The 17,033-nt window shown below is 43.0% G+C and overlaps 44 non-coding genes across 44 annotated transcripts; 22 read left to right on the plus strand and 22 right to left on the minus strand.

The window, feature by feature from the left end:
* Positions 1-218: 218 nt before the first annotated feature.
* Trnay-gua (transfer RNA tyrosine (anticodon GUA)) lies at positions 219-307 on the plus strand. Its single transcript is given in 2 exon segments — positions 219-255; positions 272-307. It is a non-coding gene; the product is annotated as a tRNA-Tyr (tRNA).
* A 358-nt stretch (positions 308-665) lies between these two features.
* On the minus strand, positions 666-737 carry Trnaq-cug (transfer RNA glutamine (anticodon CUG)). Its single transcript has one exon. It is a non-coding gene; the product is annotated as a tRNA-Gln (tRNA).
* Positions 738-984: 247 nt separating this feature from the next.
* On the plus strand, positions 985-1,073 carry Trnay-gua (transfer RNA tyrosine (anticodon GUA)). Its single transcript is given in 2 exon segments — positions 985-1,021; positions 1,038-1,073. It is a non-coding gene; the product is annotated as a tRNA-Tyr (tRNA).
* Positions 1,074-1,431: 358 nt separating this feature from the next.
* On the minus strand, positions 1,432-1,503 carry Trnaq-cug (transfer RNA glutamine (anticodon CUG)). Its single transcript has one exon. It is a non-coding gene; the product is annotated as a tRNA-Gln (tRNA).
* A 247-nt stretch (positions 1,504-1,750) lies between these two features.
* Trnay-gua (transfer RNA tyrosine (anticodon GUA)) lies at positions 1,751-1,839 on the plus strand. The gene is given in 2 exon segments: positions 1,751-1,787; positions 1,804-1,839. It is a non-coding gene; the product is annotated as a tRNA-Tyr (tRNA).
* A 358-nt stretch (positions 1,840-2,197) lies between these two features.
* Positions 2,198-2,269, minus strand: Trnaq-cug (transfer RNA glutamine (anticodon CUG)). Its single transcript has one exon. It is a non-coding gene; the product is annotated as a tRNA-Gln (tRNA).
* Positions 2,270-2,516: 247 nt separating this feature from the next.
* On the plus strand, positions 2,517-2,605 carry Trnay-gua (transfer RNA tyrosine (anticodon GUA)). Its single transcript is given in 2 exon segments — positions 2,517-2,553; positions 2,570-2,605. It is a non-coding gene; the product is annotated as a tRNA-Tyr (tRNA).
* A 358-nt stretch (positions 2,606-2,963) lies between these two features.
* Trnaq-cug (transfer RNA glutamine (anticodon CUG)) lies at positions 2,964-3,035 on the minus strand. Its single transcript has one exon. It is a non-coding gene; the product is annotated as a tRNA-Gln (tRNA).
* Positions 3,036-3,282: 247 nt separating this feature from the next.
* Trnay-gua (transfer RNA tyrosine (anticodon GUA)) lies at positions 3,283-3,371 on the plus strand. The gene is given in 2 exon segments: positions 3,283-3,319; positions 3,336-3,371. It is a non-coding gene; the product is annotated as a tRNA-Tyr (tRNA).
* Positions 3,372-3,729: 358 nt separating this feature from the next.
* Trnaq-cug (transfer RNA glutamine (anticodon CUG)) lies at positions 3,730-3,801 on the minus strand. The gene has a single exon. It is a non-coding gene; the product is annotated as a tRNA-Gln (tRNA).
* Positions 3,802-4,048: 247 nt separating this feature from the next.
* Positions 4,049-4,137, plus strand: Trnay-gua (transfer RNA tyrosine (anticodon GUA)). The gene is given in 2 exon segments: positions 4,049-4,085; positions 4,102-4,137. It is a non-coding gene; the product is annotated as a tRNA-Tyr (tRNA).
* A 358-nt stretch (positions 4,138-4,495) lies between these two features.
* Positions 4,496-4,567, minus strand: Trnaq-cug (transfer RNA glutamine (anticodon CUG)). Its single transcript has one exon. It is a non-coding gene; the product is annotated as a tRNA-Gln (tRNA).
* A 247-nt stretch (positions 4,568-4,814) lies between these two features.
* Trnay-gua (transfer RNA tyrosine (anticodon GUA)) lies at positions 4,815-4,903 on the plus strand. Its single transcript is given in 2 exon segments — positions 4,815-4,851; positions 4,868-4,903. It is a non-coding gene; the product is annotated as a tRNA-Tyr (tRNA).
* A 358-nt stretch (positions 4,904-5,261) lies between these two features.
* On the minus strand, positions 5,262-5,333 carry Trnaq-cug (transfer RNA glutamine (anticodon CUG)). Its single transcript has one exon. It is a non-coding gene; the product is annotated as a tRNA-Gln (tRNA).
* Positions 5,334-5,580: 247 nt separating this feature from the next.
* Positions 5,581-5,669, plus strand: Trnay-gua (transfer RNA tyrosine (anticodon GUA)). Its single transcript is given in 2 exon segments — positions 5,581-5,617; positions 5,634-5,669. It is a non-coding gene; the product is annotated as a tRNA-Tyr (tRNA).
* A 358-nt stretch (positions 5,670-6,027) lies between these two features.
* Trnaq-cug (transfer RNA glutamine (anticodon CUG)) lies at positions 6,028-6,099 on the minus strand. Its single transcript has one exon. It is a non-coding gene; the product is annotated as a tRNA-Gln (tRNA).
* Positions 6,100-6,346: 247 nt separating this feature from the next.
* On the plus strand, positions 6,347-6,435 carry Trnay-gua (transfer RNA tyrosine (anticodon GUA)). Its single transcript is given in 2 exon segments — positions 6,347-6,383; positions 6,400-6,435. It is a non-coding gene; the product is annotated as a tRNA-Tyr (tRNA).
* Positions 6,436-6,793: 358 nt separating this feature from the next.
* On the minus strand, positions 6,794-6,865 carry Trnaq-cug (transfer RNA glutamine (anticodon CUG)). The gene has a single exon. It is a non-coding gene; the product is annotated as a tRNA-Gln (tRNA).
* A 247-nt stretch (positions 6,866-7,112) lies between these two features.
* On the plus strand, positions 7,113-7,201 carry Trnay-gua (transfer RNA tyrosine (anticodon GUA)). Its single transcript is given in 2 exon segments — positions 7,113-7,149; positions 7,166-7,201. It is a non-coding gene; the product is annotated as a tRNA-Tyr (tRNA).
* A 358-nt stretch (positions 7,202-7,559) lies between these two features.
* On the minus strand, positions 7,560-7,631 carry Trnaq-cug (transfer RNA glutamine (anticodon CUG)). The gene has a single exon. It is a non-coding gene; the product is annotated as a tRNA-Gln (tRNA).
* A 247-nt stretch (positions 7,632-7,878) lies between these two features.
* Positions 7,879-7,967, plus strand: Trnay-gua (transfer RNA tyrosine (anticodon GUA)). The gene is given in 2 exon segments: positions 7,879-7,915; positions 7,932-7,967. It is a non-coding gene; the product is annotated as a tRNA-Tyr (tRNA).
* Positions 7,968-8,325: 358 nt separating this feature from the next.
* Positions 8,326-8,397, minus strand: Trnaq-cug (transfer RNA glutamine (anticodon CUG)). The gene has a single exon. It is a non-coding gene; the product is annotated as a tRNA-Gln (tRNA).
* A 247-nt stretch (positions 8,398-8,644) lies between these two features.
* On the plus strand, positions 8,645-8,733 carry Trnay-gua (transfer RNA tyrosine (anticodon GUA)). Its single transcript is given in 2 exon segments — positions 8,645-8,681; positions 8,698-8,733. It is a non-coding gene; the product is annotated as a tRNA-Tyr (tRNA).
* A 358-nt stretch (positions 8,734-9,091) lies between these two features.
* Positions 9,092-9,163, minus strand: Trnaq-cug (transfer RNA glutamine (anticodon CUG)). Its single transcript has one exon. It is a non-coding gene; the product is annotated as a tRNA-Gln (tRNA).
* A 247-nt stretch (positions 9,164-9,410) lies between these two features.
* On the plus strand, positions 9,411-9,499 carry Trnay-gua (transfer RNA tyrosine (anticodon GUA)). The gene is given in 2 exon segments: positions 9,411-9,447; positions 9,464-9,499. It is a non-coding gene; the product is annotated as a tRNA-Tyr (tRNA).
* A 358-nt stretch (positions 9,500-9,857) lies between these two features.
* On the minus strand, positions 9,858-9,929 carry Trnaq-cug (transfer RNA glutamine (anticodon CUG)). The gene has a single exon. It is a non-coding gene; the product is annotated as a tRNA-Gln (tRNA).
* Positions 9,930-10,176: 247 nt separating this feature from the next.
* On the plus strand, positions 10,177-10,265 carry Trnay-gua (transfer RNA tyrosine (anticodon GUA)). The gene is given in 2 exon segments: positions 10,177-10,213; positions 10,230-10,265. It is a non-coding gene; the product is annotated as a tRNA-Tyr (tRNA).
* A 358-nt stretch (positions 10,266-10,623) lies between these two features.
* Trnaq-cug (transfer RNA glutamine (anticodon CUG)) lies at positions 10,624-10,695 on the minus strand. The gene has a single exon. It is a non-coding gene; the product is annotated as a tRNA-Gln (tRNA).
* Positions 10,696-10,942: 247 nt separating this feature from the next.
* On the plus strand, positions 10,943-11,031 carry Trnay-gua (transfer RNA tyrosine (anticodon GUA)). The gene is given in 2 exon segments: positions 10,943-10,979; positions 10,996-11,031. It is a non-coding gene; the product is annotated as a tRNA-Tyr (tRNA).
* Positions 11,032-11,389: 358 nt separating this feature from the next.
* Positions 11,390-11,461, minus strand: Trnaq-cug (transfer RNA glutamine (anticodon CUG)). Its single transcript has one exon. It is a non-coding gene; the product is annotated as a tRNA-Gln (tRNA).
* Positions 11,462-11,708: 247 nt separating this feature from the next.
* On the plus strand, positions 11,709-11,797 carry Trnay-gua (transfer RNA tyrosine (anticodon GUA)). The gene is given in 2 exon segments: positions 11,709-11,745; positions 11,762-11,797. It is a non-coding gene; the product is annotated as a tRNA-Tyr (tRNA).
* A 358-nt stretch (positions 11,798-12,155) lies between these two features.
* On the minus strand, positions 12,156-12,227 carry Trnaq-cug (transfer RNA glutamine (anticodon CUG)). Its single transcript has one exon. It is a non-coding gene; the product is annotated as a tRNA-Gln (tRNA).
* Positions 12,228-12,474: 247 nt separating this feature from the next.
* Positions 12,475-12,563, plus strand: Trnay-gua (transfer RNA tyrosine (anticodon GUA)). The gene is given in 2 exon segments: positions 12,475-12,511; positions 12,528-12,563. It is a non-coding gene; the product is annotated as a tRNA-Tyr (tRNA).
* A 358-nt stretch (positions 12,564-12,921) lies between these two features.
* Trnaq-cug (transfer RNA glutamine (anticodon CUG)) lies at positions 12,922-12,993 on the minus strand. The gene has a single exon. It is a non-coding gene; the product is annotated as a tRNA-Gln (tRNA).
* A 247-nt stretch (positions 12,994-13,240) lies between these two features.
* Positions 13,241-13,329, plus strand: Trnay-gua (transfer RNA tyrosine (anticodon GUA)). Its single transcript is given in 2 exon segments — positions 13,241-13,277; positions 13,294-13,329. It is a non-coding gene; the product is annotated as a tRNA-Tyr (tRNA).
* Positions 13,330-13,687: 358 nt separating this feature from the next.
* Positions 13,688-13,759, minus strand: Trnaq-cug (transfer RNA glutamine (anticodon CUG)). Its single transcript has one exon. It is a non-coding gene; the product is annotated as a tRNA-Gln (tRNA).
* A 247-nt stretch (positions 13,760-14,006) lies between these two features.
* Positions 14,007-14,095, plus strand: Trnay-gua (transfer RNA tyrosine (anticodon GUA)). Its single transcript is given in 2 exon segments — positions 14,007-14,043; positions 14,060-14,095. It is a non-coding gene; the product is annotated as a tRNA-Tyr (tRNA).
* A 358-nt stretch (positions 14,096-14,453) lies between these two features.
* On the minus strand, positions 14,454-14,525 carry Trnaq-cug (transfer RNA glutamine (anticodon CUG)). The gene has a single exon. It is a non-coding gene; the product is annotated as a tRNA-Gln (tRNA).
* Positions 14,526-14,772: 247 nt separating this feature from the next.
* Trnay-gua (transfer RNA tyrosine (anticodon GUA)) lies at positions 14,773-14,861 on the plus strand. The gene is given in 2 exon segments: positions 14,773-14,809; positions 14,826-14,861. It is a non-coding gene; the product is annotated as a tRNA-Tyr (tRNA).
* Positions 14,862-15,219: 358 nt separating this feature from the next.
* Trnaq-cug (transfer RNA glutamine (anticodon CUG)) lies at positions 15,220-15,291 on the minus strand. Its single transcript has one exon. It is a non-coding gene; the product is annotated as a tRNA-Gln (tRNA).
* Positions 15,292-15,538: 247 nt separating this feature from the next.
* Trnay-gua (transfer RNA tyrosine (anticodon GUA)) lies at positions 15,539-15,627 on the plus strand. Its single transcript is given in 2 exon segments — positions 15,539-15,575; positions 15,592-15,627. It is a non-coding gene; the product is annotated as a tRNA-Tyr (tRNA).
* Positions 15,628-15,985: 358 nt separating this feature from the next.
* On the minus strand, positions 15,986-16,057 carry Trnaq-cug (transfer RNA glutamine (anticodon CUG)). Its single transcript has one exon. It is a non-coding gene; the product is annotated as a tRNA-Gln (tRNA).
* A 247-nt stretch (positions 16,058-16,304) lies between these two features.
* Positions 16,305-16,393, plus strand: Trnay-gua (transfer RNA tyrosine (anticodon GUA)). The gene is given in 2 exon segments: positions 16,305-16,341; positions 16,358-16,393. It is a non-coding gene; the product is annotated as a tRNA-Tyr (tRNA).
* Positions 16,394-16,751: 358 nt separating this feature from the next.
* Positions 16,752-16,823, minus strand: Trnaq-cug (transfer RNA glutamine (anticodon CUG)). The gene has a single exon. It is a non-coding gene; the product is annotated as a tRNA-Gln (tRNA).
* Between the last annotated feature and the right edge of the window lie 210 nt (positions 16,824-17,033).

Genomic DNA, 17,033 nt, shown 5'->3' on the forward strand with positions numbered 1-17,033 from the left:
TAGCAGTCCTCTGACATACTTCAGACACTTCCTACTTGCATATTTTAACCTAATCGACACCATCGAGCATTATAAAACTTAATCTGGGCAATGTTTGCAGTTGCAGCCGATGATTGCATTTCCTGTGCGTCTATATGGCCGCGCTGAGTAGCAGTGTGTGAAGACGGCAGACAGGGACGGACGTAAAGCAATGAGTAGGAATAAGAAAGTATACAGAGCCTCTGGTAGCTCAGTTGGTAGAGCGGTGGACTGTAGTGGAGGATTCACAGTTATCCATAGGTCGCTGGTTCAAATCCGGCCCAGAGGACTGTTTTTCTAATCTCATCAGCAAAGAGGCTCCAGAGAATGCCCACTGAGTCAGAACCTCCCTATGTTTTAAACCTATTTTAAAGGAAATTCATTTGCTCAGCTTGTAATAGCTAGTTGATAATCATGGGATTTTTAACCTTCGTGGGATAATGATATTTCTTCGAATTATCGTAAAATTGCTTGCTCTTACAGGTATTACTCGTTTAATGTTCTATATAGGTCACAAAGTCGCACCAATATTCGGCCGTTTTCTAGACGCATCGTTTTTTACACAAACGTAGAAACTAACGCCGTGAGCCTATTGCTGCTACTTCCTCAGCGAGAAACTCTTATTACAGAAAATTTAGACTAAACGAAGGTTCCACCAAGATTCGAACTCGGATCGCTGGATTCAGAGTCCAGAGTGCTAACCGTTACACCATGGAACCAGACAGCAGGATAAGACTCGTAATACACTTAGCAGTCCTCTGACATACTTCAGACACTTCCTACTTGCATATTTTAACCTAATCGACACCATCGAGCATTATAAAACTTAATCTGGGCAATGTTTGCAGTTGCAGCCGATGATTGCATTTCCTGTGCGTCTATATGGCCGCGCTGAGTAGCAGTGTGTGAAGACGGCAGACAGGGACGGACGTAAAGCAATGAGTAGGAATAAGAAAGCATACAGAGCCTCTGGTAGCTCAGTTGGTAGAGCGGTGGACTGTAGTGGAGGATTCACAGTTATCCATAGGTCGCTGGTTCAAATCCGGCCCAGAGGACTGTTTTTCTAATCTCATCAGCAAAGAGGCTCCAGAGAATGCCCACTGAGTCAGAACCTCCCTATGTTTTAAACCTATTTTAAAGGAAATTCATTTGCTCAGCTTGTAATAGCTAGTTGATAATCATGGGATTTTTAACCTTCGTGGGATAATGATATTTCTTCGAATTATCGTAAAATTGCTTGCTCTTACAGGTATTACTCGTTTAATGTTCTATATAGGTCACAAAGTCGCACCAATATTCGGCCGTTTTATAGACGCATCGTTTTTTACACAAACGTAGAAACTAACGCCGTGAGCCTATTGCTGCTACTTCCTCAGCGAGAAACTCTTATTACAGAAAATTTAGACTAAACGAAGGTTCCACCGAGATTCGAACTCGGATCGCTGGATTCAGAGTCCAGAGTGCTAACCGTTACACCATGGAACCAGACAGCAGGATAAGACTCGTAATACACTTAGCAGTCCTCTGACATACTTCAGACACTTCCTACTTGCATATTTTAACCTAATCGACACCATCGAGCATTATAAAACTTAATCTGGGCAATGTTTGCAGTTGCAGCCGATGATTGCATTTCCTGTGCGTCTATATGGCCGCGCTGAGTAGCAGTGTGTGAAGACGGCAGACAGGGACGGACGTAAAGCAATGAGTAGGAATAAGAAAGTATACAGAGCCTCTGGTAGCTCAGTTGGTAGAGCGGTGGACTGTAGTGGAGGATTCACAGTTATCCATAGGTCGCTGGTTCAAATCCGGCCCAGAGGACTGTTTTTCTAATCTCATCAGCAAAGAGGCTCCAGAGAATGCCCACTGAGTCAGAACCTCCCTATGTTTTAAACCTATTTTAAAGGAAATTCATTTGCTCAGCTTGTAATAGCTAGTTGATAATCATGGGATTTTTAACCTTCGTGGGATAATGATATTTCTTCGAATTATCGTAAAATTGCTTGCTCTTACAGGTATTACTCGTTTAATGTTCTATATAGGTCACAAAGTCGCACCAATATTCGGCCGTTTTATAGACGCATCGTTTTTTACACAAACGTAGAAACTAACGCCGTGAGCCTATTGCTGCTACTTCCTCAGCGAGAAACTCTTATTACAGAAAATTTAGACTAAACGAAGGTTCCACCGAGATTCGAACTCGGATCGCTGGATTCAGAGTCCAGAGTGCTAACCGTTACACCATGGAACCAGACAGCAGGATAAGACTCGTAATACACTTAGCAGTCCTCTGACATACTTCAGACACTTCCTACTTGCATATTTTAACCTAATCGACACCATCGAGCATTATAAAACTTAATCTGGGCAATGTTTGCAGTTGCAGCCGATGATTGCATTTCCTGTGCGTCTATATGGCCGCGCTGAGTAGCAGTGTGTGAAGACGGCAGACAGGGACGGACGTAAAGCAATGAGTAGGAATAAGAAAGTATACAGAGCCTCTGGTAGCTCAGTTGGTAGAGCGGTGGACTGTAGTGGAGGATTCACAGTTATCCATAGGTCGCTGGTTCAAATCCGGCCCAGAGGACTGTTTTTCTAATCTCATCAGCAAAGAGGCTCCAGAGAATGCCCACTGAGTCAGAACCTCCCTATGTTTTAAACCTATTTTAAAGGAAATTCATTTGCTCAGCTTGTAATAGCTAGTTGATAATCATGGGATTTTTAACCTTCGTGGGATAATGATATTTCTTCGAATTATCGTAAAATTGCTTGCTCTTACAGGTATTACTCGTTTAATGTTCTATATAGGTCACAAAGTCGCACCAATATTCGGCCGTTTTATAGACGCATCGTTTTTTACACAAACGTAGAAACTAACGCCGTGAGCCTATTGCTGCTACTTCCTCAGCGAGAAACTCTTATTACAGAAAATTTAGACTAAACGAAGGTTCCACCGGGATTCGAACTCGGATCGCTGGATTCAGAGTCCAGAGTGCTAACCGTTACACCATGGAACCAGACAGCAGGATAAGACTCGTAATACACTTAGCAGTCCTCTGACATACTTCAGACACTTCCTACTTGCATATTTTAACCTAATCGACACCATCGAGCATTATAAAACTTAATCTGGGCAATGTTTGCAGTTGCAGCCGATGATTGCATTTCCTGTGCGTCTATATGGCCGCGCTGAGTAGCAGCGTGTGAAGACGGCAGACAGGGACGGACGTAAAGCAATGAGTAGGAATAAGAAAGCATACAGAGCCTCTGGTAGCTCAGTTGGTAGAGCGGTGGACTGTAGTGGAGGATTCACAGTTATCCATAGGTCGCTGGTTCAAATCCGGCCCAGAGGACTGTTTTTCTAATCTCATCAGCAAAGAGGCTCCAGAGAATGCCCACTGAGTCAGAACCTCCCTATGTTTTAAACCTGTTTTAAAGGAAATTCATTTGCTCAGCTTGTAATAGCTAGTTGATAATCATGGGATTTTTAACCTTCGTGGGATAATGATATTTCTTCGAATTATCGTAAAATTGCTTGCTCTTACAGGTATTACTCGTTTAATGTTCTATATAGGTCACAAAGTCGCACCAATATTCGGCCGTTTTATAGACGCATCGTTTTTTACACAAACGTAGAAACTAACGCCGTGAGCCTATTGCTGCTACTTCCTCAGCGAGAAACTCTTATTACAGAAAATTTAGACTAAACGAAGGTTCCACCGAGATTCGAACTCGGATCGCTGGATTCAGAGTCCAGAGTGCTAACCGTTACACCATGGAACCAGACAGCAGGATAAGACTCGTAATACACTTAGCAGTCCTCTGACATACTTCAGACACTTCCTACTTGCATATTTTAACCTAATCGACACCATCGAGCATTATAAAACTTAATCTGGGCAATGTTTGCAGTTGCAGCCGATGATTGCATTTCCTGTGCGTCTATATGGCCGCGCTGAGTAGCAGTGTGTGAAGACGGCAGACAGGGACGGACGTAAAGCAATGAGTAGGAATAAGATAGCATACAGAGCCTCTGGTAGCTCAGTTGGTAGAGCGGTGGACTGTAGTGGAGGATTCACAGTTATCCATAGGTCGCTGGTTCAAATCCGGCCCAGAGGACTGTTTTTCTAATCTCATCAGCAAAGAGGCTCCAGAGAATGCCCACTGAGTCAGAACCTCCCTATGTTTTAAACCTATTTTAAAGGAAATTCATTTGCTCAGCTTGTAATAGCTAGTTGATAATCATGGGATTTTTAACCTTCGTGGGATAATGATATTTCTTCGAATTATCGTAAAATTGCTTGCTCTTACAGGTATTACTCGTTTAATGTTCTATATAGGTCACAAAGTCGCACCAATATTCGGCCGTTTTCTAGACGCATCGTTTTTTACACAAACGTAGAAACTAACGCCGTGAGCCTATTGCTGCTACTTCCTCAGCGAGAAACTCTTATTACAGAAAATTTAGACTAAACGAAGGTTCCACCGAGATTCGAACTCGGATCGCTGGATTCAGAGTCCAGAGTGCTAACCGTTACACCATGGAACCAGACAGCAGGATAAGACTCGTAATACACTTAGCAGTCCTCTGACATACTTCAGACACTTCCTACTTGCATATTTTAACCTAATCGACACCATCGAGCATTATAAAACTTAATCTGGGCAATGTTTGCAGTTGCAGCCGATGATTGCATTTCCTGTGCGTCTATATGGCCGCGCTGAGTAGCAGTGTGTGAAGACGGCAGACAGGGACGGACGTAAAGCAATGAGTAGGAATAAGAAAGCATACAGAGCCTCTGGTAGCTCAGTTGGTAGAGCGGTGGACTGTAGTGGAGGATTCACAGTTATCCATAGGTCGCTGGTTCAAATCCGGCCCAGAGGACTGTTTTTCTAATCTCATCAGCAAAGAGGCTCCAGAGAATGCCCACTGAGTCAGAACCTCCCTATGTTTTAAACCTATTTTAAAGGAAATTCATTTGCTCAGCTTGTAATAGCTAGTTGATAATCATGGGATTTTTAACCTTCGTGGGATAATGATATTTCTTCGAATTATCGTAAAATTGCTTGCTCTTACAGGTATTACTCGTTTAATGTTCTATATAGGTCACAAAGTCGCACCAATATTCGGCCGTTTTATAGACGCATCGTTTTTTACACAAACGTAGAAACTAACGCCGTGAGCCTATTGCTGCTACTTCCTCAGCGAGAAACTCTTATTACAGAAAATTTAGACTAAACGAAGGTTCCACCGAGATTCGAACTCGGATCGCTGGATTCAGAGTCCAGAGTGCTAACCGTTACACCATGGAACCAGACAGCAGGATAAGACTCGTAATACACTTAGCAGTCCTCTGACATACTTCAGACACTTCCTACTTGCATATTTTAACCTAATCGACACCATCGAGCATTATAAAACTTAATCTGGGCAATGTTTGCAGTTGCAGCCGATGATTGCATTTCCTGTGCGTCTATATGGCCGCGCTGAGTAGCAGTGTGTGAAGACGGCAGACAGGGACGGACGTAAAGCAATGAGTAGGAATAAGAAAGCATACAGAGCCTCTGGTAGCTCAGTTGGTAGAGCGGTGGACTGTAGTGGAGGATTCACAGTTATCCATAGGTCGCTGGTTCAAATCCGGCCCAGAGGACTGTTTTTCTAATCTCATCAGCAAAGAGGCTCCAGAGAATGCCCACTGAGTCAGAACCTCCCTATGTTTTAAACCTATTTTAAAGGAAATTCATTTGCTCAGCTTGTAATAGCTAGTTGATAATCATGGGATTTTTAACCTTCGTGGGATAATGATATTTCTTCGAATTATCGTAAAATTGCTTGCTCTTACAGGTATTACTCGTTTAATGTTCTATATAGGTCACAAAGTCGCACCAATATTCGGCCGTTTTCTAGACGCATCGTTTTTTACACAAACGTAGAAACTAACGCCGTGAGCCTATTGCTGCTACTTCCTCAGCGAGAAACTCTTATTACAGAAAATTTAGACTAAACGAAGGTTCCACCGAGATTCGAACTCGGATCGCTGGATTCAGAGTCCAGAGTGCTAACCGTTACACCATGGAACCAGACAGCAGGATAAGACTCGTAATACACTTAGCAGTCCTCTGACATACTTCAGACACTTCCTACTTGCATATTTTAACCTAATCGACACCATCGAGCATTATAAAACTTAATCTGGGCAATGTTTGCAGTTGCAGCCGATGATTGCATTTCCTGTGCGTCTATATGGCCGCGCTGAGTAGCAGTGTGTGAAGACGGCAGACAGGGACGGACGTAAAGCAATGAGTAGGAATAAGAAAGCATACAGAGCCTCTGGTAGCTCAGTTGGTAGAGCGGTGGACTGTAGTGGAGGATTCACAGTTATCCATAGGTCGCTGGTTCAAATCCGGCCCAGAGGACTGTTTTTCTAATCTCATCAGCAAAGAGGCTCCAGAGAATGCCCACTGAGTCAGAACCTCCCTATGTTTTAAACCTATTTTAAAGGAAATTCATTTGCTCAGCTTGTAATAGCTAGTTGATAATCATGGGATTTTTAACCTTCGTGGGATAATGATATTTCTTCGAATTATCGTAAAATTGCTTGCTCTTACAGGTATTACTCGTTTAATGTTCTATATAGGTCACAAAGTCGCACCAATATTCGGCCGTTTTATAGACGCATCGTGTTTTACACAAACGTAGAAACTAACGCCGTGAGCCTATTGCTGCTACTTCCTCAGCGAGAAACTCTTATTACAGAAAATTTAGACTAAACGAAGGTTCCACCGAGATTCGAACTCGGATCGCTGGATTCAGAGTCCAGAGTGCTAACCGTTACACCATGGAACCAGACAGCAGGATAAGACTCGTAATACACTTAGCAGTCCTCTGACATACTTCAGACACTTCCTACTTGCATATTTTAACCTAATCGACACCATCGAGCATTATAAAACTTAATCTGGGCAATGTTTGCAGTTGCAGCCGATGATTGCATTTCCTGTGCGTCTATATGGCCGCGCTGAGTAGCAGTGTGTGAAGACGGCAGACAGGGACGGACGTAAAGCAATGAGTAGGAATAAGAAAGCATACAGAGCCTCTGGTAGCTCAGTTGGTAGAGCGGTGGACTGTAGTGGAGGATTCACAGTTATCCATAGGTCGCTGGTTCAAATCCGGCCCAGAGGACTGTTTTTCTAATCTCATCAGCAAAGAGGCTCCAGAGAATGCCCACTGAGTCAGAACCTCCCTATGTTTTAAACCTATTTTAAAGGAAATTCATTTGCTCAGCTTGTAATAGCTAGTTGATAATCATGGGATTTTTAACCTTCGTGGGATAATGATATTTCTTCGAATTATCGTAAAATTGCTTGCTCTTACAGGTATTACTCGTTTAATGTTCTATATAGGTCACAAAGTCGCACCAATATTCGGCCGTTTTATAGACGCATCGTTTTTTACACAAACGTAGAAACTAACGCCGTGAGCCTATTGCTGCTACTTCCTCAGCGAGAAACTCTTATTACAGAAAATTTAGACTAAACGAAGGTTCCACCAAGATTCGAACTCGGATCGCTGGATTCAGAGTCCAGAGTGCTAACCGTTACACCATGGAACCAGACAGCAGGATAAGACTCGTAATACACTTAGCAGTCCTCTGACATACTTCAGACACTTCCTACTTGCATATTTTAACCTAATCGACACCATCGAGCATTATAAAACTTAATCTGGGCAATGTTTGCAGTTGCAGCCGATGATTGCATTTCCTGTGCGTCTATATGGCCGCGCTGAGTAGCAGTGTGTGAAGACGGCAGACAGGGACGGACGTAAAGCAATGAGTAGGAATAAGAAAGCATACAGAGCCTCTGGTAGCTCAGTTGGTAGAGCGGTGGACTGTAGTGGAGGATTCACAGTTATCCATAGGTCGCTGGTTCAAATCCGGCCCAGAGGACTGTTTTTCTAATCTCATCAGCAAAGAGGCTCCAGAGAATGCCCACTGAGTCAGAACCTCCCTATGTTTTAAACCTATTTTAAAGGAAATTCATTTGCTCAGCTTGTAATAGCTAGTTGATAATCATGGGATTTTTAACCTTCGTGGGATAATGATATTTCTTCGAATTATCGTAAAATTGCTTGCTCTTACAGGTATTACTCGTTTAATGTTCTATATAGGTCACAAAGTCGCACCAATATTCGGCCGTTTTATAGACGCATCGTTTTTTACACAAACGTAGAAACTAACGCCGTGAGCCTATTGCTGCTACTTCCTCAGCGAGAAACTCTTATTACAGAAAATTTAGACTAAACGAAGGTTCCACCGAGATTCGAACTCGGATCGCTGGATTCAGAGTCCAGAGTGCTAACCGTTACACCATGGAACCAGACAGCAGGATAAGACTCGTAATACACTTAGCAGTCCTCTGACATACTTCAGACACTTCCTACTTGCATATTTTAACCTAATCGACACCATCGAGCATTATAAAACTTAATCTGGGCAATGTTTGCAGTTGCAGCCGATGATTGCATTTCCTGTGCGTCTATATGGCCGCGCTGAGTAGCAGTGTGTGAAGACGGCAGACAGGGACGGACGTAAAGCAATGAGTAGGAATAAGAAAGCATACAGAGCCTCTGGTAGCTCAGTTGGTAGAGCGGTGGACTGTAGTGGAGGATTCACAGTTATCCATAGGTCGCTGGTTCAAATCCGGCCCAGAGGACTGTTTTTCTAATCTCATCAGCAAAGAGGCTCCAGAGAATGCCCACTGAGTCAGAACCTCCCTATGTTTTAAACCTATTTTAAAGGAAATTCATTTGCTCAGCTTGTAATAGCTAGTTGATAATCATGGGATTTTTAACCTTCGTGGGATAATGATATTTCTTCGAATTATCGTAAAATTGCTTGCTCTTACAGGTATTACTCGTTTAATGTTCTATATAGGTCACAAAGTCGCACCAATATTCGGCCGTTTTATAGACGCATCGTTTTTTACACAAACGTAGAAACTAACGCCGTGAGCCTATTGCTGCTACTTCCTCAGCGAGAAACTCTTATTACAGAAAATTTAGACTAAACGAAGGTTCCACCAAGATTCGAACTCGGATCGCTGGATTCAGAGTCCAGAGTGCTAACCGTTACACCATGGAACCAGACAGCAGAATAAGACTCGTAATACACTTAGCAGTCCTCTGACATACTTCAGACACTTCCTACTTGCATATTTTAACCTAATCGACACCATCGAGCATTATAAAACTTAATCTGGGCAATGTTTGCAGTTGCAGCCGATGATTGCATTTCCTGTGCGTCTATATGGCCGCGCTGAGTAGCAGTGTGTGAAGACGGCAGACAGGGACGGACGTAAAGCAATGAGTAGGAATAAGAAAGTATACAGAGCCTCTGGTAGCTCAGTTGGTAGAGCGGTGGACTGTAGTGGAGGATTCACAGTTATCCATAGGTCGCTGGTTCAAATCCGGCCCAGAGGACTGTTTTTCTAATCTCATCAGCAAAGAGGCTCCAGAGAATGCCCACTGAGTCAGAACCTCCCTATGTTTTAAACCTATTTTAAAGGAAATTCATTTGCTCAGCTTGTAATAGCTAGTTGATAATCATGGGATTTTTAACCTTCGTGGGATAATGATATTTCTTCGAATTATCGTAAAATTGCTTGCTCTTACAGGTATTACTCGTTTAATGTTCTATATAGGTCACAAAGTCGCACCAATATTCGGCCGTTTTATAGACGCATCGTTTTTTACACAAACGTAGAAACTAACGCCGTGAGCCTATTGCTGCTACTTCCTCAGCGAGAAACTCTTATTACAGAAAATTTAGACTAAACGAAGGTTCCACCAAGATTCGAACTCGGATCGCTGGATTCAGAGTCCAGAGTGCTAACCGTTACACCATGGAACCAGACAGCAGGATAAGACTCGTAATACACTTAGCAGTCCTCTGACATACTTCAGACACTTCCTACTTGCATATTTTAACCTAATCGACACCATCGAGCATTATAAAACTTAATCTGGGCAATGTTTGCAGTTGCAGCCGATGATTGCATTTCCTGTGCGTCTATATGGCCGCGCTGAGTAGCAGTGTGTGAAGACGGCAGACAGGGACGGACGTAAAGCAATGAGTAGGAATAAGAAAGCATACAGAGCCTCTGGTAGCTCAGTTGGTAGAGCGGTGGACTGTAGTGGAGGATTCACAGTTATCCATAGGTCGCTGGTTCAAATCCGGCCCAGAGGACTGTTTTTCTAATCTCATCAGCAAAGAGGCTCCAGAGAATGCCCACTGAGTCAGAACCTCCCTATGTTTTAAACCTATTTTAAAGGAAATTCATTTGCTCAGCTTGTAATAGCTAGTTGATAATCATGGGGTTTTTAACCTTCGTGGGATAATGATATTTCTTCGAATTATCGTAAAATTGCTTGCTCTTACAGGTATTACTCGTTTAATGTTCTATATAGGTCACAAAGTCGCACCAATATTCGGCCGTTTTATAGACGCATCGTTTTTTACACAAACGTAGAAACTAACGCCGTGAGCCTATTGCTGCTACTTCCTCAGCGAGAAACTCTTATTACAGAAAATTTAGACTAAACGAAGGTTCCACCGAGATTCGAACTCGGATCGCTGGATTCAGAGTCCAGAGTGCTAACCGTTACACCATGGAACCAGACAGCAGGATAAGACTCGTAATACACTTAGCAGTCCTCTGACATACTTCAGACACTTCCTACTTGCATATTTTAACCTAATCGACACCATCGAGCATTATAAAACTTAATCTGGGCAATGTTTGCAGTTGCAGCCGATGATTGCATTTCCTGTGCGTCTATATGGCCGCGCTGAGTAGCAGTGTGTGAAGACGGCAGACAGGGACGGACGTAAAGCAATGAGTAGGAATAAGAAAGTATACAGAGCCTCTGGTAGCTCAGTTGGTAGAGCGGTGGACTGTAGTGGAGGATTCACAGTTATCCATAGGTCGCTGGTTCAAATCCGGCCCAGAGGACTGTTTTTCTAATCTCATCAGCAAAGAGGCTCCAGAGAATGCCCACTGAGTCAGAACCTCCCTATGTTTTAAACCTATTTTAAAGGAAATTCATTTGCTCAGCTTGTAATAGCTAGTTGATAATCATGGGATTTTTAACCTTCGTGGGATAATGATATTTCTTCGAATTATCGTAAAATTGCTTGCTCTTACAGGTATTACTCGTTTAATGTTCTATATAGGTCACAAAGTCGCACCAATATTCGGCCGTTTTATAGACGCATCGTTTTTTACACAAACGTAGAAACTAACGCCGTGAGCCTATTGCTGCTACTTCCTCAGCGAGAAACTCTTATTACAGAAAATTTAGACTAAACGAAGGTTCCACCGAGATTCGAACTCGGATCGCTGGATTCAGAGTCCAGAGTGCTAACCGTTACACCATGGAACCAGACAGCAGGATAAGACTCGTAATACACTTAGCAGTCCTCTGACATACTTCAGACACTTCCTACTTGCATATTTTAACCTAATCGTCACCATCGAGCATTATAAAACTTAATCTGGGCAATGTTTGCAGTTGCAGCCGATGATTGCATTTCCTGTGCGTCTATATGGCCGCGCTGAGTAGCAGTGTGTGAAGACGGCAGACAGGGACGGACGTAAAGCAATGAGTAGGAATAAGAAAGCATACAGAGCCTCTGGTAGCTCAGTTGGTAGAGCGGTGGACTGTAGTGGAGGATTCACAGTTATCCATAGGTCGCTGGTTCAAATCCGGCCCAGAGGACTGTTTTTCTAATCTCATCAGCAAAGAGGCTCCAGAGAATGCCCACTGAGTCAGAACCTCCCTATGTTTTAAACCTATTTTAAAGGAAATTCATTTGCTCAGCTTGTAATAGCTAGTTGATAATCATGGGATTTTTAACCTTCGTGGGATAATGATATTTCTTCGAATTATCGTAAAATTGCTTGCTCTTACAGGTATTACTCGTTTAATGTTCTATATAGGTCACAAAGTCGCACCAATATTCGGCCGTTTTATAGACGCATCGTTTTTTACACAAACGTAGAAACTAACGCCGTGAGCCTATTGCTGCTACTTCCTCAGCGAGAAACTCTTATTACAGAAAATTTAGACTAAACGAAGGTTCCACCGAGATTCGAACTCGGATCGCTGGATTCAGAGTCCAGAGTGCTAACCGTTACACCATGGAACCAGACAGCAGGATAAGACTCGTAATACACTTAGCAGTCCTCTGACATACTTCAGACACTTCCTACTTGCATATTTTAACCTAATCGACACCATCGAGCATTATAAAACTTAATCTGGGCAATGTTTGCAGTTGCAGCCGATGATTGCATTTCCTGTGCGTCTATATGGCCGCGCTGAGTAGCAGTGTGTGAAGACGGCAGACAGGGACGGACGTAAAGCAATGAGTAGGAATAAGAAAGTATACAGAGCCTCTGGTAGCTCAGTTGGTAGAGCGGTGGACTGTAGTGGAGGATTCACAGTTATCCATAGGTCGCTGGTTCAAATCCGGCCCAGAGGACTGTTTTTCTAATCTCATCAGCAAAGAGGCTCCAGAGAATGCCCACTGAGTCAGAACCTCCCTATGTTTTAAACCTATTTTAAAGGAAATTCATTTGCTCAGCTTGTAATAGCTAGTTGATAATCATGGGATTTTTAACCTTCGTGGGATAATGATATTTCTTCGAATTATCGTAAAATTGCTTGCTCTTACAGGTATTACTCGTTTAATGTTCTATATAGGTCACAAAGTCGCACCAATATTCGGCCGTTTTATAGACGCATCGTTTTTTACACAAACGTAGAAACTAACGCCGTGAGCCTATTGCTGCTACTTCCTCAGCGAGAAACTCTTATTACAGAAAATTTAGACTAAACGAAGGTTCCACCGAGATTCGAACTCGGATCGCTGGATTCAGAGTCCAGAGTGCTAACCGTTACACCATGGAACCAGACAGCAGGATAAGACTCGTAATACACTTAGCAGTCCTCTGACATACTTCAGACACTTCCTACTTGCATATTTTAACCTAATCGACACCATCGAGCATTATAAAACTTAATCTGGGCAATGTTTGCAGTTGCAGCCGATGATTGCATTTCCTGTGCGTCTATATGGCCGCGCTGAGTAGCAGTGTGTGAAGACGGCAGACAGGGACGGACGTAAAGCAATGAGTAGGAATAAGAAAGCATACAGAGCCTCTGGTAGCTCAGTTGGTAGAGCGGTGGACTGTAGTGGAGGATTCACAGTTATCCATAGGTCGCTGGTTCAAATCCGGCCCAGAGGACTGTTTTTCTAATCTCATCAGCAAAGAGGCTCCAGAGAATGCCCACTGAGTCAGAACCTCCCTATGTTTTAAACCTATTTTAAAGGAAATTCATTTGCTCAGCTTGTAATAGCTAGTTGATAATCATGGGATTTTTAACCTTCGTGGGATAATGATATTTCTTCGAATTATCGTAAAATTGCTTGCTCTTACAGGTATTACTCGTTTAATGTTCTATATAGGTCACAAAGTCGCACCAATATTCGGCCGTTTTATAGACGCATCGTTTTTTACACAAACGTAGAAACTAACGCCGTGAGCCTATTGCTGCTACTTCCTCAGCGAGAAACTCTTATTACAGAAAATTTAGACTAAACGAAGGTTCCACCGAGATTCGAACTCGGATCGCTGGATTCAGAGTCCAGAGTGCTAACCGTTACACCATGGAACCAGACAGCAGGATAAGACTCGTAATACACTTAGCAGTCCTCTGACATACTTCAGACACTTCCTACTTGCATATTTTAACCTAATCGACACCATCGAGCATTATAAAACTTAATCTGGGCAATGTTTGCAGTTGCAGCCGATGATTGCATTTCCTGTGCGTCTATATGGCCGCGCTGAGTAGCAGTGTGTGAAGACGGCAGACAGGGACGGACGTAAAGCAATGAGTAGGAATAAGAAAGTATACAGAGCCTCTGGTAGCTCAGTTGGTAGAGCGGTGGACTGTAGTGGAGGATTCACAGTTATCCATAGGTCGCTGGTTCAAATCCGGCCCAGAGGACTGTTTTTCTAATCTCATCAGCAAAGAGGCTCCAGAGAATGCCCACTGAGTCAGAACCTCCCTATGTTTTAAACCTATTTTAAAGGAAATTCATTTGCTCAGCTTGTAATAGCTAGTTGATAATCATGGGATTTTTAACCTTCGTGGGATAATGATATTTCTTCGAATTATCGTAAAATTGCTTGCTCTTACAGGTATTACTCGTTTAATGTTCTATATAGGTCACAAAGTCGCACCAATATTCGGCCGTTTTATAGACGCATCGCTTTTTACACAAACGTAGAAACTAACGCCGTGAGCCTATTGCTGCTACTTCCTCAGCGAGAAACTCTTATTACAGAAAATTTAGACTAAACGCAGGTTCCACCGAGATTCGAACTCGGATCGCTGGATTCAGAGTCCAGAGTGCTAACCGTTACACCATGGAACCAGACAGCAGGATAAGACTCGTAATACACTTAGCAGTCCTCTGACATACTTCAGACACTTCCTACTTGCATATTTTAACCTAATCGACACCATCGAGCATTATAAAACTTAATCTGGGCAATGTTTGCAGTTGCAGCCGATGATTGCATTTCCTGTGCGTCTATATGGCCGCGCTGAGTAGCAGTGTGTGAAGACGGCAGACAGGGACGGACGTAAAGCAATGAGTAGGAATAAGAAAGCATACAGAGCCTCTGGTAGCTCAGTTGGTAGAGCGGTGGACTGTAGTGGAGGATTCACAGTTATCCATAGGTCGCTGGTTCAAATCCGGCCCAGAGGACTGTTTTTCTAATCTCATCAGCAAAGAGGCTCCAGAGAATGCCCACTGAGTCAGAACCTCCCTATGTTTTAAACCTATTTTAAAGGAAATTCATTTGCTCAGCTTGTAATAGCTAGTTGATAATCATGGGATTTTTAACCTTCGTGGGATAATGATATTTCTTCGAATTATCGAAAAATTGCTTGCTCTTACAGGTATTACTCGTTTAATGTTCTATATAGGTCACAAAGTCGCACCAATATTCGGCCGTTTTATAGACGCATCGTTTTTTACACAAACGTAGAAACTAACGCCGTGAGCCTATTGCTGCTACTTCCTCAGCGAGAAACTCTTATTACAGAAAATTTAGACTAAACGAAGGTTCCACCAAGATTCGAACTCGGATCGCTGGATTCAGAGTCCAGAGTGCTAACCGTTACACCATGGAACCAGACAGCAGGATAAGACTCGTAATACACTTAGCAGTCCTCTGACATACTTCAGACACTTCCTACTTGCATATTTTAACCTAATCGACACCATCGAGCATTATAAAACTTAATCTGGGCAATGTTTGCAGTTGCAGCCGATGATTGCATTTCCTGTGCGTCTATATGGCCGCGCTGAGTAGCAGTGTGTGAAGACGGCAGACAGGGACGGACGTAAAGCAATGAGTAGGAATAAGAAAGCATACAGAGCCTCTGGTAGCTCAGTTGGTAGAGCGGTGGACTGTAGTGGAGGATTCACAGTTATCCATAGGTCGCTGGTTCAAATCCGGCCCAGAGGACTGTTTTTCTAACCTCATCAGCAAAGAGGCTCCAGAGAATGCCCACTGAGTCAGAACCTCCCTATGTTTTAAACCTATTTTAAAGGAAATTCATTTGCTCAGCTTGTAATAGCTAGTTGATAATCATGGGATTTTTAACCTTCGTGTAATAATGATATTTCTTCGAATTATCGTAAAATTGCTTGCTCTTACAGGTATTACTCGTTTAATGTTCTATATAGGTCACAAAGTCGCACCAATATTCGGCCGTTTTATAGACGCATCGTTTTTTACACAAACGTAGAAACTAACGCCGTGAGCCTATTGCTGCTACTTCCTCAGCGAGAAACTCTTATTACAGAAAATTTAGACTAAACGAAGGTTCCACCGAGATTCGAACTCGGATCGCTGGATTCAGAGTCCAGAGTGCTAACCGTTACACCATGGAACCAGACAGCAGGATAAGACTCGTAATACACTTAGCAGTCCTCTGACATACTTCAGACACTTCCTACTTGCATATTTTAACCTAATCGACACCATCGAGCATTATAAAACTTAATCTGGGCAATGTTTGCAGTTGCAGCCGATGATTGCATTTCCTGTGCGTCTATATGGCCGCGCTGAGTAGCAGTGTGTGAAGACGGCAGACAGGGACGGACGTAAAGCAATGAGTAGGAATAAGAAAGCATACAGAGCCTCTGGTAGCTCAGTTGGTAGAGCGGTGGACTGTAGTGGAGGATTCACAGTTATCCATAGGTCGCTGGTTCAAATCCGGCCCAGAGGACTGTTTTTCTAATCTCATCAGCAAAGAGGCTCCAGAGAATGCCCACTGAGTCAGAACCTCCCTATGTTTTAAACCTATTTTAAAGGAAATTCATTTGCTCAGCTTGTAATAGCTAGTTGATAATCATGGGATTTTTAACCTTCGTGGGATAATGATATTTCTTCGAATTATCGTAAAATTGCTTGCTCTTACAGGTATTACTCGTTTAATGTTCTATATAGGTCACAAAGTCGCACCAATATTCGGCCGTTTTATAGACGCATCGTTTTTTACACAAACGTAGAAACTAACGCCGTGAGCCTATTGCTGCTACTTCCTCAGCGAGAAACTCTTATTACAGAAAATTTAGACTAAACGAAGGTTCCACCAAGATTCGAACTCGGATCGCTGGATTCAGAGTCCAGAGTGCTAACCGTTACACCATGGAACCAGACAGCAGGATAAGACTCGTAATACACTTAGCAGTCCTCTGACATACTTCAGACACTTCCTACTTGCATATTTTAACCTAATCGACACCATCGAGCATTATAAAACTTAATCTGGGCAATGTTTGCAGTTGCAGCCGATGATTGCATTTCCTGTGCGTCTATATGGCCGCGCTGAGTAGCAGTGTGTGAAGACGGCAGACAGGGACGGA

This window comes from Schistocerca gregaria, chromosome 2 (assembly GCF_023897955.1).
Source record: "Schistocerca gregaria isolate iqSchGreg1 chromosome 2, iqSchGreg1.2, whole genome shotgun sequence".
NCBI classification, from domain to species: domain Eukaryota; kingdom Metazoa; phylum Arthropoda; class Insecta; order Orthoptera; family Acrididae; genus Schistocerca; species Schistocerca gregaria.